A 7,725-nucleotide genomic window follows, 5' to 3' on the forward strand; every position below is an offset into this window, starting at 1 on the left:
TCATCTTTTATTTTTATTACTAAAATGTTAATGAATAAGCATTTTTCTATCATTGCAGCTATAACAATATTACAAAGATTTTGATAAGGAGTGTTGTTTTAAGGAAGTTCCACAAGCTGTCTTAAGGTTTTCTGTGTCCAAAGTATTATTTAGGAAAGAACTTTTATAATTACCAAACTGTTCCCTGTTGTTATTGGCAATGACTAACCTTTTGTTACATATTTCTAGTTTGACTCTTGATGCTAGAAAAAGTGGATTCTGCTATTTTCATTGTATTTTGTTTTTTAGTTTGAGTTTGAGATTTTCTTTGTCATATAAGAAAGTGAACAATAAAAATGAATGTAAACTTTCTATTTGGAAGGCATGGGGATATATTCATAAATAAACATGTGTTTATATAAATATAGGTGAGAAATCTAATTAATGATATTGCTTGGAGTCTCTGTATTTTATCATCCTTAATTTCTTGATGTACAGGACTGAATGAGAGAGCTAAATTACAATGTGCATAATCAATGTGCGTAATAGAAATCTGGGTATTTCAGCCTAATGTCCCACAGTCTCCTAATGATTTTGTGTTTTTTCAAATTTATTTTTTTATTTAACTTGGCTTTTACTTTATTTAGTTAGAGGCTGTTTTACAGATTCATACACAGGTGGGATCCCTGGCACCGGTGCACTATTGGGGCCAGAGAAGAACCAAGGGAGGGCTCCAGGGCATGTCCAGCCCATCTAACTCAATCCCGATTGGCCAGATCCCAGCAGCAAGCTAACCTACCTGTCAGAATGTTCTCCCCCTAGTGGTCAGTGCACATCATAGCAACTGGTCAAATGGTCGAACAAATGGTTGGACACTTAGCATATTAAGTTTTTATTATATAGGATGCTATGCAGTTTAATAAATCAAAGTTCTTGACTGATATATCTTTACCGTATTGCTCACTAAAAACTGAACAAAATATTATACAATATTTTATATCTTTATATTGAATACATATGTTGAGTACAATATTTTTACATTGAATACAATTAAACATTATTATGGCATAATCCTATTTTTGGCCCTGAATGTAATGATGTATGATAGTAATACCCAGATTTCTATTACGCACATTGAACTGGAATATTTTTGCTCTCCTTTTTACTTTCAACCTTCTTAAGTTCCTTTATTTTAATTGCATATTTCTATAAAGTGCATGTGATTTGGTTTTGCATTATTATTATTATTATTATTATTTTGGTTCTGACTGATAGCCTTTCTTTTATGAGTTAGGCTTATACATGAATATTTGTTATATTAGATATATGCTGTAAGACATAGTTTTGCTAATGCTTCTGTACTGTTTTTAATTTTTTTCTATCTTCTGAACTATGGTCTGTGTTTTTCCACTTCAAAAAGCCATCACCAGAGACTTGAAGGAACAATAGTAATTGACTTTTAGTGTTAATTATTTTATAACTTAAAATAATAAAATTGGGCATATTACTATGTCATAAGATTTGAAACATTGGTGCAAAGTGAGATTAGAAAAAAACCTGTGGTTCAATAACTGTCTGTGATTTGGCTTCAGCATTTTTTTGGTCTCTATTAGAATCACCTGTAATCTATTGGTGCAGTCAGATGTCCCTTGACCTCACCCCTCCTGTCTGTGAAACCTATTTGGTATCAAGTCCCTCTGCCTATGCTGATCGGCACAGGGTGGGTACAGCTAAAATGGGGTTTTCTTCTCTAGTTTCATAGGGTCACCAGCCTCTGGCTTTCACCCCTCCATGCTGGGGGGCACTGGGGACACAGAATTCTTTCCATCCTCCAGACACCACTGTCTGGAGTGGCTTGTTTTGTGAAGACTTCTGTCCCTGAGCAAAGGCCACCTGCGGTCTATGTGAAGGCTGGTCGACAGAGCTGTGGGATGAGGTGAGCCTTGCTGTGTCGATGATTACTTTTCTTTTTTCAAGCTTGAGGTATTGGGGTTCATTTGAGAAATTACTAGGCAGAAGGCTTGGCAGCATTTGCTTGAAAGGCCATTATTTTTATTATTATACTTCCAAATCCGCCTGTCTTCTCCAGGATGTGATCTGCAGCAGGAGTGTCTTTGGCAGGTTGGGGTTCTGGCTTCAGCCTAGTGTTCCACAGGCCCAGGCTCAGATTGTGGCTGCAGAGCTGCACCTCAGCCCTGCAGGAGGAACCACTGAGTGGGAGTGTCTGGTCTGCAGCCCCAAAACCAATGGCCAGACTCTGAATTCCTGTCATGGCTGCTACCAGCCAGGCCATATGTACTGTCTTTGTTATAAATACCCAATTCAGACACCGAGACCCTTTGTCTAACTTTAATCATTATTTAGTGCTATTTGAGATAAGGGCCTGGAGGTTGCTATGTTATGTGAAATAAGCCAGACACAGAAAGACAAATGCCGCATCATCTCACTTATATGTGGAATATTTTTAAAGAGTTGAAATTCATAGAAATAGAGAGTAGAATGGTATTGTCAGGAGCTAGAGAGGTGGGGGGAATGAGGAGTCATTGGTCAAAAAGTAAAAAATGTCAGCCATCTAGGATGATTAAGTCCTAGAGATGCAATGCACGCACGGTGACTACGGTAATAATCCGAATTGTATACTTGAAATTGGCTAAGAGTAGACCCCAGGTGTTCCTCACACAGAAGCCCACACCATCATAACTACCTGAGGAAGCTGGATATGTTAGTTACCTTGACTTATAGAGGTATATCAAAACATCATGTTATACACCTTAAGTATATACAGTTTTTATTAAAAAATAAGTAAAAATTAAATATACCTCACTATAAAAAAGCTTTATTTGCAACAGAAAAGATTTACTTCTTTGAAGCAAGCATTTATAAACATTTAGAGTATATTTTCTTGTGATCTTGATTTTTATTATGAAAAAGTCCAGAAATTTCTGGGATAAAATAATTAATGACCAATATTCAGGATGGAAAGTTTGATTTTCATTGAAGACGAAGCATTTTAAGTTCACGTAGACAGTAAATTGGCCTCTGGAGCAATGGCACTGTCCTCAGGAGCCTCGACCATCTGGAGAAGCAATTTCCACTTGAAGTTCCTGTCGCATGATTGCGTCTTAGTGTTTTTGGTTTAGTTTCTCATGAGAATTTTTCTTCTTTTGGTGAAGTTTAAATTTTGATACAGTTTGCATGGTGACCAGCTTTCCAAATTTTCATTGTGAGAGAGTTGATGCTTTGCCTATACTAGTATGTAGATGGTTCCTCCTGTTGATGAAATTTAATCTCCGGAAAATGAAAATCTATTTTTTTCTAAAATAAATTGCTGTTCTAAATTTTAAGGACTATTTCTAAATTCTAATTTAATAACCTTGACAAATGCTGGTATAAAATTCACTTTTGTTTTTCCTTCTCTTCTTCTCTCTCTTTTATAGGCATGAGTGATTAGGGGATTAATGAGTTTAAATAATTTACTCTTTCATCAGTGTGATTATTTTGTACAAGATTATTTCCTTATTTGGTAATTTTTCATTGTTTAAATAGAAGCAAAAGATGGATTAAGAAGGTTAAAGTCACTTCTCTAATACACAATATTTGGAACAGTGTAACTTGTTATTAATCAATAGCCCACATCTTATAGGTTTTGCTTTGATCAACCAAGTTTTATCAACTATCTCTGGCATTTTTGTGGTAATACTGAGCCACTCTTCAGTTGAAAGACTAGACATAGATGAATGAAATTATTCAGAAATTTCATTCTTTGAATGAACAACTTCTAGAGTAAAAGAAGGAAGTGCTGATTTTTGCCTAAGTTAAGGAAAAAAGGCAGCTTTGGACACTGTCCCCAAGAGCTCACTTGCTACTTTTTACCAAGTGGTCCCCTTCCTTCTAGCCCCTCTTCCCTCCATGCCTGCTTAGACTAAGCTGAAAGAAATCTCTTCCTAGACTGTTTTTCTATTTTTTATATATTCCATTGAAATAAGCATTTAAAATAAAATATCTTAAAGAATCTTTTAATGCTTTCATTAGAGTTTACAATATTCATTTTAAAAATAATGTGAGTTCACTTAAAATAATATTAACCACTTCAAATGTTGTATTAGGATCTTTATTCTGAATATTTCTTTCTATTATTGTCATATATTTACTTTTACATAAGCTGTAAATACATACTACATTGTTACTTTTATTGCTTTAAATTTTCAGTTATCGTTTAGAAGAATTAAAAAGAAGAAAATAAATTTTATTTTACTTTCATTTATTCCATTTCCAATGCTCTTAATTTCTTTGTAAAGATCCCAATTTTCTAAACTATATCATATTTTACTTCTACCTGGAGAAATTATTTTAATATTTCTCCTGAAGGGGGTCTGCTAGGACGAATTATCTCAATTGTTTGTCTAAGAAAGTATTTAATTTTCTTTCATTTTTGGAAGATATTTTTACTAGCTATCAAATTCTGCATTGACAGCATTATTCATCTGTGTTATTGTGTTTTTCATTTCTAGCATTCTACTGGATTCTCACTTAGAATTTATACTGAAATTACCTATCTGTTCTTGCTTATATTTTTAAATATATTTTATATTAGAACCTTTAACATAATTTTAAATTGATTGTCTGAGAGTTTCAACTCTTTGTCATATCTAGCTCTGGTTCTGATACTTGCTTTGTCTCTTCCAGTATGTTTTATTGCTTTTTCATATGCTTCCTATTTTTGTTGTTGTTAGTGTGTGTGTGTGTGTGTGTGTGTGTGTGTGTGAGCACACATACACTTGGATATGAGCTTGTCTTTTGTCTTTCTTTGGGTAGACCTTTAGAATGCCCATTTGGATTAATGTAGTCAGGAGTTGGGTTGGGCTTAACATTTTTTTGTTGTTGCTCTGGTTACCACAGTGCACCAGAGACTTCAGATGCCCCTAGTAATGCATTATATTTAGGAAATGGGCTAATCTTTTGTATGTACCCTACTTGGTTTGAGATTTAGGTGTTTGGTACTGGGTCTTCGTGGCTCCCCAGAGAAAATCTGTTTGTTGTCACTCTCCCAGATATAGCTCACTGTTACTTTTACTCAGTGTTTATTAGTATGGTGATGTGGAAAGCAAAAATGGGTGAGCTCCAATGTTCTGGCATAGCCTTAGTCTCCGGTAGGCACAGTATAAGTGTTCCTTTACCTGCTTCACCTATAATGCTGGATCCAGCCTATTTTCCTTGCCTTCTCTAAGAATAGAGATTTACTTCTGCTGTTCCATTCTCCCATCTGCCATGGGTATTGCTCTTTCTCTGAAGATTAAGGCTGCCGTTACCCTTCTCTATCCAGCATGGTGAGTGAGACTATCTCAGGATTCTCTGAATCACCCCTGCACCTGATGGGATTCATGGAGGAAAAGCCAGCAAAAAGCTAGATCTCCATTCGCTTCCCCTTCCCGGGGGTGATCACTTTTTATGCTAGCTCAGATGTGGTATTTATTAATTCATTAAAACATTTGAGTTAAGTCTTCTTGCCAGGTCATCTGGCACCTGGTGGTGCCTGCACACATCTGTTTCTCCCTAGAATGTGAGCTGGTTGTTTGACCTATGCCCTCAGCTCTCGGAGGGTGTTAGTTCAAGAAATGTCATTAATTTTTATTTGTCCAGCTGTCATCTTATTGTGAAGCTGATATTTTCTCAGCCCTGCACATCTCTTGAGCTGAAACTGAAGCCCTTTCCTCCCATCTAAATATAGAGCGTGCAGCACTTTCTCAGCGATCTGCCACAACTGCTGCTGTCCTCTTCTTCCTGGAGAGAAGGCCTATGTGAGCAGGCTGGGGAGGCCCTCCCTTGTTTTGAAAATCACATCTGCACATATTTCTGTTTGCCAGAAACTTCAAGTTGCTCAGCGGTCTCCTGAGCACTATAGTCTTCTCTTTTTTGGAAAAACTTGGGAAAATAAGAATGAAGATTGAGTTGTGCTTTAACCAGAGCTTATGTATTCCGACATGAGGATGCTGGCTGGAAGAATCATTATGGATGGAGTGGGACCAATGCAGAAACCACTCTGGGCCACTGGGATGGTCAAGGTGAGGCCGGGAGCGCTTTTTATTGCCCTGGTGCTGGAGCATGGAGTCCCAGTTCCTTAGAGAAGTTCTTGTGATAGTGCCTTGAGAGAGGAAGTAAAAGCTTCCTCTTTTTAGAAAGCTGTGCCATAAACTCCGTCAGCAAAGTTGTTTGTTCATAAACTCCGTCAGCAAAGTTGTTTGTAGGAAATGGTAGAACAAATATTATTTAAGCAACAGCATGGAGAGACGACTCTGTGCAGCCAAATAATTTAATTTCACCCGAGGGAAATGAATTTGTTCAGTTGTGAACAAAGTTAAATACATCAGCTCAGGGGAGGGACCTGACACTGTTTGGCACACCTCACCTAGGGAATGATGGGAAGTGCCTTCCCATAGAACTAGGGGGGTAAGAAGTGGGGACTCAGAGGAGAGCAATGTGGAGACCATCTTATGCACTTTGGTATTTGTTTGCTGTGGCTGCAGTAACAAAGTACCTCAGGCAGGCAGCCTAAACAACTGAAATGTATTGTCTCACAGGTTTGAAGCTAGAAGTATGTATGACATTGAGGGGTCAGCAGGATGTTTCCTCTGAGATTTGTGAGGGGAGGATCTGTCCCTTGGCTTTTGCAAGCTTTTCCTCCATGAATCCCATCAGGTGCAGAGGTGATTCAGAGAATCCTGAGATAGTCTCACTCACCATGCTGGATAGAGAAGGCTAACAGCAGCCTTAATCTTCAGAGAAAGAGCAATACATATGTCGAGTTGGGCCCTGGTAGAAATCCATGGCAGATGGGAGAATAGCAAAGCAAAAGTAAATCTCTATTCCTAGAGAAGGCCAGGAAAATAGGCTGGATCCAGCATTATAGCTGAAGCAGGCAAAGAAACACTTATTAAGATCTGAGATTTGTGAGGGAAGGATCTGTCCCTGGGCTTGAAGAAGGCTATCTTCTCCTTGTGCCTTCACATCATCTCCCTTAGATGCCTATCTTAGGTCCAGCTTTCTTCATTTTATAAGGACATGAGTCAATGAGTAGAGTCTGTTCTACTCCAGTATGACCTCATGCTCACCAACTAACTGCATCTGCAAAAACTCTATTTCCAAATGTGATAAACATATTTAGATGCTGGGAGTAAGACCTCAACATTTGAATTTTTAAGAAGCACATTTCAAACCATAGCACACCTCATTTTAGAACCAGGCTGTTGAGATTCAGGAGAGTGAGGATGGCGGGGAGTATTCAACACAGATATTTATTAAGACTCAACCATGTGGTCCCATCTGGGGCTAGCACCATGATGACATCTGCTGTCATTTCTGTTCTCTGGCTTGCGTTCTAGTGAGGTGATAGCAACAATTGACAAAAGACAAGGACAGTTCCGGGGGTGGGGGTGAGGAGATAGTTTCAGAAACCTAAGGAGGGTGATGCCCTAGAGCACACATGTCAAACAAAAGGCCCGCGGGCCAAATCCGGCCCGCCAGGCCTTGCAATGTGGCCCGCACCGCGCTGTCATCACTGCACTCCACTGCGTTCCATCACAATGACGCGTGGTGACATAGGAGGCTTGTGATCTCGCCGGCCGCCCCGCCGGCCCCCCCGTTCTTGCTATCTATTACGCATGCGCATAGATAACAAGTCACGCGAGATTCAGGAGGCGTGACCTATAGTCCGGCATCCCATGTGGTTGTGCGGGTGGCAGAGCAGAG

This window comes from Pipistrellus kuhlii, unplaced genomic scaffold (genome assembly GCF_014108245.1).
Source record: "Pipistrellus kuhlii isolate mPipKuh1 unplaced genomic scaffold, mPipKuh1.p scaffold_m20_p_35, whole genome shotgun sequence".
Lineage (NCBI taxonomy): Eukaryota > Metazoa > Chordata > Mammalia > Chiroptera > Vespertilionidae > Pipistrellus > Pipistrellus kuhlii.